The sequence below is a fragment of the Bradysia coprophila genome, chromosome II (assembly GCF_014529535.1).
Source record: "Bradysia coprophila strain Holo2 chromosome II, BU_Bcop_v1, whole genome shotgun sequence".
NCBI classification, from domain to species: Eukaryota; Metazoa; Arthropoda; class Insecta; order Diptera; family Sciaridae; genus Bradysia; species Bradysia coprophila.
In genome coordinates, this window is record NC_050735.1 from 5331106 (window position 1) to 5344020 (window position 12915).

Genomic DNA, 12915 nt, shown 5'->3' on the forward strand with positions numbered 1-12915 from the left:
AAACGAATTCGTAAATTTGTTTAATTAATAATTTATGATTCGCAAATAAGGATTGGCATTTTTTTAACCAGTTTTGGTCGATACAATGTAAATCGGACGAGAACATAAAAAAATGGGCGACTAATTTATCAAACATTGAAAATTGATTAAATATTATCAGAAATAATCTGCCATTACACCGGTAAATAATTTTCGAACTGAACCAACTAACTGAACTTTGTTTGACAACTACTAATTGCTGTTAAAATAGTTGTATCAAACAGCTTTTAACACCCAATCGAAAAACCACTTTTTATACAGAAAAACAACAGCTCATTGTGTTTTTGTTTACAGTTTTTCTACAAACAGAGATTCATCACATTGACAAATGAGACACTACACTGCCTATACCTGTATCTATATATACCCAAGGTCAAATGATTTTCTGAAACTTCTACAGCATTTCGCATAGTTCTATGAAAATTTCGTTAAAACATTTCCATTTCATTGTCATTGCATCATATTCGCTTTCATAATATTATACAATATTTTACTCAACAATTTCTTTTACGGCGGAAATATGGTAATTGCTCTGACTAGAAAGGAATGGATTTAATTGCTACTTAACTTCATCCAAGGAAATTATGTTATTAAATGTGAGTGAGTTTAAGGTTTTTATACAATAAAAATTTTCTTATAAATTTAAAAGACGTTAGCGCCACATTATGGGATTAGGATTAGGTAACGTAAATAGTTATTTGTATACCAAGAAGACAAAAAAAGAAATTTAAACAAGTTGAGCCCAGTGTGTGGCCGGAGCGAACCGAGAGCATAAATTCGCTCGAAAATTTTTTACAATGTGAATACAAACTTGCAACACAATAAAAAAAAAAAAATGAACTGACAGTTCAGGGGAAAAATGTTTATTTTGTCCCCGCTGCCTGTATTCACAAAAGAGAGCGGAACCAAAATATACATTGTCTCCACTGAATAGAGTGTTAACGAAGAAATATTTCGTCTCAGCTAAACGTAATATGATAGAAAAATAGCAGTCAAACCGACAGGTTTGGGTATTTCGAATTCGAACTGGAACACTATCCAAAACTTTGTATTTCGAAAATTTGAGCTTTCAATTTCGATTAGTAAATATTCAGTCCTCAAAGGGACATTCTCAACTCAAATAGTTATTTATGCCACCTAGTGATAAATATGCTTAAACGCAACAAACATTTTACTTTTCGGCATTGAGTTGAGAAAAAGAGAATTTTCGCAACGCACACATGAAAACGTTTTTATCACTCGCTACAATGTAATTCATTCACCAATTCATCAAATGTCCGAAGAGCTCATAATCCCACATTAATACATGGTAGCGCGTAAAAACCGACTCGTCATTACATTATTCAATTCCCAATTGCAATGCGAAATTACAGTCTTTAATTCAATTTGCTCGAAAATTTCATCATACTAGCGGTAAGGTAATGAATAAGAAATATTTATCTGAAAAAAGAGCGAAACAAATTCCGAATTGTCACTATACACATACGTTGCTTAAAGCTTAATTGCCGGTCGGTTTGCGGTTTAGGCCTGGTACCCGAATTATTATTGTTTTTTTTTTAATCGCAAAATTAATTCATTCATCATTATTATACGATCAGGTAACATATAATCAAGTGATCGATTTTCTTTTACATTAACATAATTTAAAGGTTTTGTTTAGTTAAGCGTTTATCGGATACATATATCGCGTATATAAAAAATATGCATATGTATAACTGGTGCCCCGCTGGTTATTTCAATTCGCGTCACAATAATTTAATAAATTTTTTTTAATTATAAACGTAAAAACGTTGCACGATTATTTATTGCAGTTACATCTTACTTTTGTTTTGGTTTCTCAACGTCGTCGCAGACATGTAAAGGTCAAAGTCGTACATTGATCGAATAAAATATATTGATGATAGGAACGCACAAAGTTTTTTTTCTTCAATTTTTTAATTTTTCTAGTCGATTATCTTTTAGATTAAACTGACCAAAATGAAGGTGATCAATCAACTGTGGTAATACACACTGATTAAGGCTACCCTATACCAATGAAGAGATGCATTTCACAGATAACGGAATAAAAAATCATTTTTGCCCAAGAACGTGAGGTAAAGTTGATTTTATTTGATGGCGCCGAAACTTTACCTAATTTTTTTAGTAAAATACCAGACTTAATTGAACGAAATATGGAAATGGTACTTTTTGTGTGAAATTAACCGATTCGAGACGAAGCCGAGGTCAGTAAACACACAAGAAACCCACTGATAGGTAAAGTACTATACAAGACTCTTTCTGCGTATTATATGGAAAAGATCGTTGACATTTTCTTATCTGATCATTGGGTCAATTTCATTTTGCATTGAACTAACTTCCTTTCGTAAATTTTTTGTGCGTTTCTCATGTTAAATCAATAAAAAAAAAATGGTAATTTTATGAGGAACCATGGCCGTTACACAATTTGAGACATTGCTAAACGTTATCGCCATTGTTGGAGGGAACTTTTTTTTTTCTTAATTTAATAATTTATTTAATAAAAAAACGACTGAACAATTTAACACAAAAAAAGTCGTTGGCAGTGATCGATGACTGTCATTTTTTGTACTTGTACAATAAATCTCGTATGGCGAATAAACAACAGTTTTTCGGTTGCTAATTGAACACGAATGTGGTTTTTCTTTTCAAGTAAATTGTACACTTAATGCTTATAATATCTGTCGTTAAATAAACAGCATTATGATTATTTTTTTGCGCAAGGTCTGGGTTGTTTTCCGGTTTATGTTTATGAATTAGACACAAAATAATATTCAAAGTAGAAATGTGTATATTGTGTCATTATCATTGGCAAAATAAATTTTATTACGGAGTGTACGTGCTTGATGTCGGAAATGAAATGGGTGGGTGATATGAAAATATCAATCAGCACACACAGATGCGACATTTTTAATTTCCACGTACCGTTTTATACTCGTCCGTGAAATTTAAGATTTTTTTTTTAGATAGAACCACCGTTGAAATTGTTGTAAGGAAATTGAATTCTTGATGCAAGATAAAATTGCGTTGATTAGTTTGTAGCCACGATTTTCGTGGAATCATTTCAAACGACGAAGTAACTGAAAATATTTTCTGGTGAAAATTTGAAAAGAAACTTTGTTTACAGAAAGTTGAACGTATCAAGTGAATGTCTTAAACTTCGAGCTCATGTTCTTTCCAGGAAATAAAGGAAAATTAAAAAAATTCTTCTTTGAAGCTCCCTATGAGAAAAAGCAATTCACGATACAATTGCAATGAGAGGGACGAGCCCAGCACAAAATCCTCTGATGGGTTAGTTGTGCAGGTTGTAAGAAAAAATTCTTCTTTGATGTTCCTTTTGATGAAACGCAATTCACAATATCAAAGAGATCGATTGTTATCGTAATGGGATAGTCGATCCGCAATGGGACTCTTGTCAACAAGCAAGCAACCAAGGATTTCGAGAACCATTGGGGGCAACTGGTGTTTTCTTCTTTAATGTCGCTGAAACGACGAATTCTAAAGTTGAAAAAACTAATCGATCAAAAAGAAACTTATCAAAACTGCGCCATTTCGATATCGTTATAGTGACACATAATCTGGCACGGTAATTCGCTCATAAAAGCGATTAGCCTACGATTTATGAAAGTGGTCACAATCTCGATACCACGGACAAATTTATAGAAGCTAACTGTTTGTTTGATGAAATTGATAAACCGTATGACATACAATAGTCACATTAAATCTACAATCATTCATCAAAGATTAAGTCACTTACGAACTTACGAATGGAAAACCAAAAAAAAACTGTCACAATAAACTAAACTGATGAGCGATTTTTATCGCTTAATCTAATTTGATGTGTCCAAAGGATAGTGAAAATCGACGAGATTAAAAGATTTCTTTGTATTTACACGAAATGCGATCCATATTTGCACATTTTCCGGATGTATAATTGAAATTGTTCAACAAACAAACGGAAAATTCTCCCATTTTATTCACAAAGATCATAAAAAAATCATTTTTGTTTTGTGAATTCAATGGCGCGCGCGATATATTTATAGTCTCACATATTTTATAGCATAAAAGCTCATCATAAATACAGTTGTGGAAATCTGTAATAAAAACACATATATCAAAAACTAAGCGCAAACAAACGAGGTCACCGTATAAAATGATCATCGTTTATTTGGCACATCACTTTGATTTTTCTTTCTTCAGGGGGCCCCAATTAAAAAAAAATAGAAATAAAAACCACATTGCTAGAAAGAACAGTCACTTTTTGTGCGTTTTGTTGTCTGTCGTTAGATGCAAATATTCATCTATGCAAACTATATTCCACAGAATAATGTTAACACTTCGACAGCAAAAAAACAGGTATTTTCTTCAACATATCGTAGATTGTAAATATAATAACATATACCTGCAACCGAAACGAAAATGACAAGAAAAATATTATATTAAAAAGTTTCGATCGAGTGGTGGTGAGTCAACATTACATCGAGAGTTGCATTATGTGTGTTAAAAACGCTCAGTTAAAATATGTCGGTATATATATACGCTAAAACGATCGAGGTGACTGACACATCTCGCTCTTTTTACAACTTACAACGTTAGCACACCGCATATTTTATTATATGATTGTTGTTGAAAAAGTGTAACGTACATTTGATCGTTAGGCCTATCTAATCTAAAAATATGTTGATCGTTGTATGTCGCCGATCGGGATCGGGATTAATTCGATTGAGAAACAGAGGAACGGTTTGTTGTTGCATTCAAAATAAATAAATAAATAAAAAAACAAAAAAAATAAAAAAATAAAAAATAAAAAAAACAATTCGAAATTTCACCTGTACGATCGATCGAAATGATAGTAGCTGATCGTTTTATGGAAATGATTGTTCCGGATAAAGATATATTCAATCGAAAGACTTTGTTTTCTTTTCTATCAACTTTTCTTCAAATAAAATTCAACTTTTGTTTTGATTGAATAAATTGAAGAAGACGAGAGAAACAAAAATGTCTCTTCAGCTTTACTCGATAAATGGCACAACAGTGGTCGAGACAGAAATTAAATTATATTTTCGATTTAACATCATTAAAAGTTGGTATTGCAATCACGTTCGCGGTGAGTAATGATTGCATTTGCACACTATTTAAAAAAAAATCAACAACGAAACTTAATCATACGAAAAAAAAACTATTGTTTTGAATTTGGTAGCAATTAAATCACTTTCGGTCCTTTTAAATTATTCGGTTGATTCAATGTTCACACTAACACATCGTTTTGTTTTTCCTTCTCCTCTCTCGTAACCATTCCCAAATCAAGATGTTAATTTAAAACATTGAACAAAATTAAAATTACAAATCGAACATGAATCAAACATATTTTTTTCACAACAGAAATAAAAAAAGAATTTTTATCAGACAAAAAAAAACTCGGTAAAAAATCATATACAATGCTGCGCGCACGAGGTGAAAGACTAAACTAAGTCAACTTTAAAAAAATATAAGTGCTGTGAGTTGTGTGTCTCTTGCAACAAAAAGCAATATTACAAAAATGCGCTATTTGCTAGAGTGTTATTTTTTTATTATAATGGTGTGGTGCTATCTCTTGTGATTTGGTATTATATACAGATATATCTCCACAAACGAAAAAGTTTTTATTTTTGTTATTCAGCACATGAATTGTACGGAGTTTGTACGTGTATGCAGTATGAAACATACTATATTGAACTAATGTTTGATTCAATACAAACAGACATTTGTTTTCATTCGTGTTGATGAACGGTTACAGTAGGAGTAGTGTAAGAAAAAGCATAAACTCATTATATTGTATGCGACTGAAAAGCTCGTTCGGTCAACTTACGTATAGTTTGAAAGCGCTTTTTCGTTGACTTTTGGCGGGGATGGTTTAAGTCGTTTTTGATTTTACAACCAAGTTCAGCAATTTAGCTTTTGGTAAGTCTGTGATTCGTTGATCTATGTCCCTGATCTTATCTCAGAACAATCGAGTGTGTTTGCCGATTAAAATCATTCACTTATAGCCTTGAAACACACTTTCTTCCAAACTGACTAAACTCTACCCTTTTTCTTCTATCTATCTATTAAGTGCCAGTCAGGTCTGATATTTTGTTGAATGTGTACAATTGTGTCTGATTCGAATATAAATATTCTTGACCTCTGACTTTGTGTTACTATCAAGGTTATTTTTAAAGTCAATACTGCAAAAAAATGCTATATGATGTCATGTGCTGCATCATTGCAACATTGTTAGTGTCCAGATAATCGTCCTATAAATAGGCAATGTTATGAATTTTATGAGTTAAAAAAGTATCAATAACAACGAGTAGGGGTCATTCACGAAATACGCAAGCCACTCGAGAAAATGCAAATTTCCCGAGGTAAATACAACGCTTTTGACGACAAAAGCTTTCGCGTGCGTTTCTAGTGAAGGGGAGAAGATTACGATTTCCTCGAGTGCGTTGTGAAAAAAAAATTAGTTTCAGAAAGGCTGGGAACGAAATGTTCTGAAAACCTGGTCTGATTACTGATTCGACCTGACCTGTTTAAAATTTAACTTAACCTGACCTGACACGTTTGACATTTAACCTGAAATGACCTGAATTCACCTGATTCATTGGAAATGGAGAAGGGAGAATTTTGTAAACAGTTTCATACAGCCACAGCTAGGCCATCAGCAGCGTATTAACGAAAAAAATGTTTGAGTAACCTGTAAACCAGTTCAATTTAGTTTTTAAAGTTTTAGGCTCAGGTCAGGGCTGGTTAAAAATCGTAATCTCATGTTAAGGGTTCTGGTCTTTCAGTTTAAATTGTCCTGACCTCTTCCGTGCTTATTTCAGATCTTCTCAACCCGGTGTAAACCACAAGGTATTAAAAATTTATCAAGGGTACGCTTTTTTCGCACATCTTGTGCCCCCTCCAAGAAGGCGCACATAAATTTGTGAATGACCCCATCATCCATACTGTCTCTCTTCGCCGAAAACCGATTAATTTATTTTGTCTATGGTTCGATTATATGACGAAAAGATAATTTTAATGTCGCGTCCGTAGAATTTTTAAATAATTTTTTTATTATTAATTGCTCTGAATTGTTGTTAAACACAAAAAATGTGGAGCTTACATATATAAATATACAGGAAAGGAACTGAGACTCATTGAACCGATGAGAATTGATTGCATTTTCAACTTCATAGCATCAACACGACAAATCCGTTTTTTAAAAAGCTTTGTTGTGTCTTTTATCCTTGCTTTTATCCCCGTTGAAGTGGATCACATCCATGCGATATTTAGTTTGAATTTAATATTTAAATTAGAAAAGTTATAAAAAGGAGATTGGCGGTGCACAGCAAGACAACAAGACCTTCGCAAAAATCGTTCACACTTTTCTCGCAAAATCCCTCACAAGAAGGTTGAACGAAAAGCGATAAAAGTGCAATATAATGTGAAGCGAAAAGGCTTACAAAATGTTTATTGTGGCTTACAACTAAATTGTACAACCAGACATTGTTCAAAGTTAAACAAATATAAGTTATTCAACTTTCGACATTATTATGGTGATAAGAGACGGGTCGGACTTACAACGAAACCGAGAAACGTAAACATTGAACATTAAAATGAAAAAAATAAAATAAAATGCAGGAAACGTGTTCACATGCAACATTTCATACAAAAGTCCTTGCTAGCATTTTGTAATGTCGAAGTTAAAAGCAATCCGATCGAGGTTATAATCTTACACTGATATACTCTTTCTCCGCTCTCCAGTTGCAATTAACATAATTCAAAAATATATTTCTCATTAATTGGCATCGATTTTAATTATCAATATTTTAATTGTTCTCGATCAGTGTGCGTAAATTTTAGCATATGAGGAGACTTCGTTCAACACCCACATTTTTCTGGATGTTATCTCAACATAAAAAATACTTTACAGGAAAAATGATAAAAACGTAAACATCGAAATGCTGAGCACTGGTTGTAATTCATGTATAAAAATTAGATATTGTTTATTGTCAACAATTTCCATTAGAACAGCGGAATTTTTTTTTTTTCTCAACGATTATCACATCACATGATAAGTGTATGATGAATTACGTAAATTAATTTTGTGTTTTAAAAAAAATTGATGCAATGCGTATAACATCTGAAACGAAGCAAAACAGACTCTAAATAAAATATAGGTGAACTGACGACGGTCGTATGTTGAGCTCATCGCAATTTTTCTTAGTGAAAACTTTATGAGAAAAAGGGATGCTCATTACTTTTTGGATGATAGATTACAAATGACTGTATTAATGTACTGTACTCGATTCTGACAAATATATTTCATCCGACAGCTACACAGCCACAATGACCTCAAACTAGAACTTGACGAATGATCGGACGACGTGTATCGCACTGGAAAGCATTAATTTTCACGCTCAACTTTATTGCACCACACTGTCATGTTGCAACGGCAAAGCGATTTTTTTTGTTTGTCAATGAGCAATGCTCAAATGACAATGTTGAACCGATAAATTGCAATGTCATACCACAATGGGACAAATTAAGAGTTAAAAAACTGAGCAGAAAAATTAATTAAATCGCAATCATTACTCAATCTCGTCGAAAATTTGAGTTGTGTGTACAACTGATACACTGCTACAGATTGCTGAAATTCAAGAATTTTTGTTGTTCGGTTCAATTTTTATATTTTTCTGTATAATTGAGAAATTGCATTTGGGTTTTGTGTGTTTACTTTTTGAATCACTTAAATTGTCAACGAATATCTCAAAACATATCTGACGGCAATGCCAATTTATAAATGCCATTTAATGACATGATATCTCTCGTATATTTATTAAAGTAAAAACTCAATTGTATACAATTTACAATCGTATGGCAAATATTCTGCATATTATACGAATGAAATATCAATGCGTTCTCTGTTGATTAAAGAACTTATTTTTTTTCTCTGTTGTTTTTCGAAATTAAAACTTTTTATGCGAAATGATTTTCCTATCTGTAAAAAGTATAATTTTATCGAAATCTAAACATTGAAACAATAGTATCGCTTTTTTACAACGAATAAATTATGTTTTAACACTGACCCAGATTTGTTGCAATATAGCAATGCATCATATTACACAATCGTTGATAGAATGAATGATAGATATCTATACATTATGGATAACCACATCCATTACTGATAAATGTGCAATATAAATTCATCATTTGAACGACAGCAACACCACATAAAGTGCGATTCAATTTATCCCAATGGAATTGCTTTGCAATTTCTCTTCCATCGTCAGACAAATCATGGAATAAAGGCTCGGAATTTAGGTCATGCAAAATAAACTCCGTCGTCACGTTCTATAGACCTCGGCAATAGATCGAACTTGGAATGATTTGTACTATGAAAATAATTTAGTGGCTAAGTGCAGTGCGATTGAAAGCATGTACTCGAGCATGTACTCGAGCATGTACTACACGCAGAAGAAACTTTTCTCCTTCATGCAATCACTTGGAATGATGCAAATTTTCATCAAATTCCTTTTGTTCCATTTTGTTCCAGCACAGACGTTAAGGGAATGTGTTTTAACAAATTCCACAAATTCGACCAGTGAAAAATATTTTTTAGCGGAGGGTTATTGCACTTCTGGGATTTCTTGGAAAAAAAAACTTTTTTTTTTAGAGAATTTTAAGAATTTAAATTATGAAAGAAACCCTGACTTCGAACCAAATTTTGGACTTGGATTACTGTACACAAATGACGGCACACCAAAAAAGGGATTTTTTTAATAAAAATGTGTCGGTTTTTACAAATTATTGACCCCCTTTGAAGGGGGAAAATTTACGAACTTATTTTTAAAGACTTGCATTGCTGTACAACACAAATGGGAGGTTTTTTTATAAAGTGTGACGGTTCTCACAAATTTTCGCATCTTCTTTAAGGGGCGGTAGTCATTAGACTCAATAAAATAGCATACAGTCGAAGAAAAATAAGAAACAGGCAATACAATCCAATCAATGCTATTTATCCCACATGCATTACCAATGTTACGATATTTACATATGTATTATAACTTGTAAATCGCATGTGGATTAAATAACATCGTTTGGATTGTATTCGTTGAAAAACCCGAAATCTATTTTTCTTCGACTGTAAATCTATTCGTATATGGGCTGGGTTTCACCGACTTTGAACTTCAAAGTTTTAAGCTAAGAGTAATTATAAGCAGAGTGGAAATTTGGAACAAAATTACGTAAAATATGTGGTTCCACCATGAAATACGAGATTGGAATATGGCTTGAACTATCAAAAACGTCAACGCGTACATGTATTGGTGTAAAATCGTACGAAGTATCATGTTATGCAAACTAGTGTTGCGGCAATACCAGTCTAGGTATAATTTATCTATAATTTATTTGAAGTACCTGATTTGGAATTTAAATCTAATATGTTGAGGCCAATACATATGTGGATAATGTTTGTGGATTGAAGATACCATAAAAAATAACAATCGCATCAGATAAATGTTTCTAAGCTAGTTTCGTCGGCTGTCCCTGTACATCCGAAATTATGCTAAATATTTTACTATTTGGCAGCATACCAGAAAACAAAAGTATCGCCTCGAGCATCAAACTATGGTATCCTTAAATATACAAGTTTTTCATACGCAAATCAAAATGTCCACTTGAATTATGTTGAATTTGGATAGCGGAAGTTTTATTATTCTGAAAATGGTTTTCGTCTATTTCCCAACAGTATAGGATATTCCCCATCATATTCCATACATTGTCAAAATGTTCAACCATTTTTTTTTGCGTCTACTTCCGTTATACGAGCTAATTAACAAATTATAACGGACTCGGTATTTCGGAACATTTTTAGGATAGCAAAGAAGACGAGAAAAAAAACTTGTCCGAAAAGTATTTCATAAAACTCATAACGTCCTTCGGAAACGTCTTTTCCCATTGTTACAAATTTTAAAGCTCTAATTAAGCTCCGACTGAAAAACAACGCAATTGTTTGCTAATTTAACTTAATTCTTCTGTAGAAAGTTTTTGATGGCAACGGTTTTAGCATACATTATTAATCTGACGGCACGTTTCAGTGATATTTGCTGTGGTATATCTTTCTCGTATGATGCTATTATGTTGAGCTCTCTTATATGTATACATGTTATACAAATTGAACTTGATAATATTCTCGGTACGGTTGTGAAATTAAAGTATCTTTGTTGATTGCAATTTGAACTTGATTTTAATAACAAAAAACTGAATCATATTATTGAAGAATTTGTTTTTTGTATTTATTTTGTCATTTCTGAGTGATATGACAAATTCTGTCACAAAACAACTCGTGTAGCGAATTCAATCCTACGGTCTACGACTTATTATTATACTTTACCGCACTCGGTTTCAAGTGCTTGACATAATTTTGACATGTTGATAAATGAGGAGAAAATGAAAACAAACCGTGTGCGCGCTTTGTATTTTTTTTTTTGATAGTTCGCTTAATTAATTATTCAAATGCATTAAATGGTTAAGCCAGCGCAATAGAATTTTATTGTAAACTGAAGAATGTACAAAAATATTTACCTCGAATAAATTCAGTCAAAATTTTAAACTCCTGAATCATAAACGAAACGTGTATAGCCACAATGTGCTGTACATTCATTATAATCATGCCCTTCTCACATGATTTCAATGGTAAATTAATGTTGCGTTTTAACATTCCGAATTTCAATGAACCGAATGTTTTTGTTTGTTCCTTCTAGGAACCTATTCATTCCTGGAATTATTTGTTATTGTGTGCTTGGGAAAAAGGTAGATGATGAAGCAATGGCAATGGTATGGCATGAAATTCAATACTGAGTTCTCTGCTACCCTTGCGCGTGTACATTGTATATGTATGGGTTTTTGATATTCGTTACAAACGTAAACGGGTCAGTGCAAGTATACCGACAAAGAATGAGTGTTAGCATTGTCTTTACTACATTATCCTGTCTTCTCATTTTTTTAAAAAGACTGTCACAGTACCATAATTAATGTTGCTATGTTCGATGTGTTTAAGTTGGTATCCGTGGTAATTAACCAGGTCAAAGGAAACTCTATCGCAGGAAATCTTTTCATAAACCCTCTTTAGTAACGAGAGTCTTTAATAATCTTAAAATAAAAATGGAAAAAGCATATTCTACCTCTACATAAATCCACTGTTACAAACAAAATTGCATAAAAAATTCAAAATCCAACTAGAATTACATTCCCGTGCAATTGGGTTAATGATTGGTTGATACAAAATTCAGTTATTTTGTTAAAGGTATTACCCCAATTAGGCGAATAAAAAAATTCAAAAAGTATGTTTGGAATTCGTAATCCCCCGTTAAAAAGACGTTTATTAATTCATGGAAATTTTTAGTAAACCGATAGCAGCGAGTATGTTCAGAATGTTAAAGAATTAATGCCACACTTTACATCACGGGACTATTTTAGTGAAATTATTTCAAGAAATTTCAACCATTTTTATTAGGAAATAATTTCACTAAAATAGCCCCTGCTCTAACATGTACACGTTACAATGTTAAGTTAATAATAGTATATTACATACTTGGTCAAGTAATTGAGTGGAGTAGATATCCGAGTTTAAATGTCCGTGAAACGAGCGTATTAATTTGTTACGAAGTCATGTCCATTTTCACAATTGTGGCACATGATCAAAATTCATTGTTTGCGTGTGAAAATTATTCACTGCCATTTACACTCGGATATGTGACTCACTTACTTGACCAAGTACTTAACATACTATATTACCGTCACAGTCAACTGTGATGGTAATAGTGCTTTACGACGATACATGATGACCAGAATGATGTT

The 12915-nt window shown here is 32.5% G+C and overlaps 1 protein-coding gene across 16 annotated transcripts in view; it reads right to left on the reverse strand.

The window, feature by feature from the left end:
- Positions 1-12915, reverse strand: part of LOC119067842 (TLD domain-containing protein 2) — a 118445-nt gene that overhangs the window by 63302 nt on the left and 42228 nt on the right. For 2 of the 16 annotated variants that reach the window (XM_037171093.1, XM_037171076.1), the window contains exon 1: positions 4884-5589. The exons of 8 other annotated variants lie outside the window; for them this stretch is intronic. The gene's annotated coding sequence lies outside the window, so the exon portion shown is untranslated. Of the gene's footprint in view, positions 1-4883; positions 5590-12915 lie in introns of those variants that run through there. 6 more of the 16 variants (XM_037171032.1, XM_037171022.1, XM_037171054.1 and 3 more) reach the window with 6 other exon arrangements.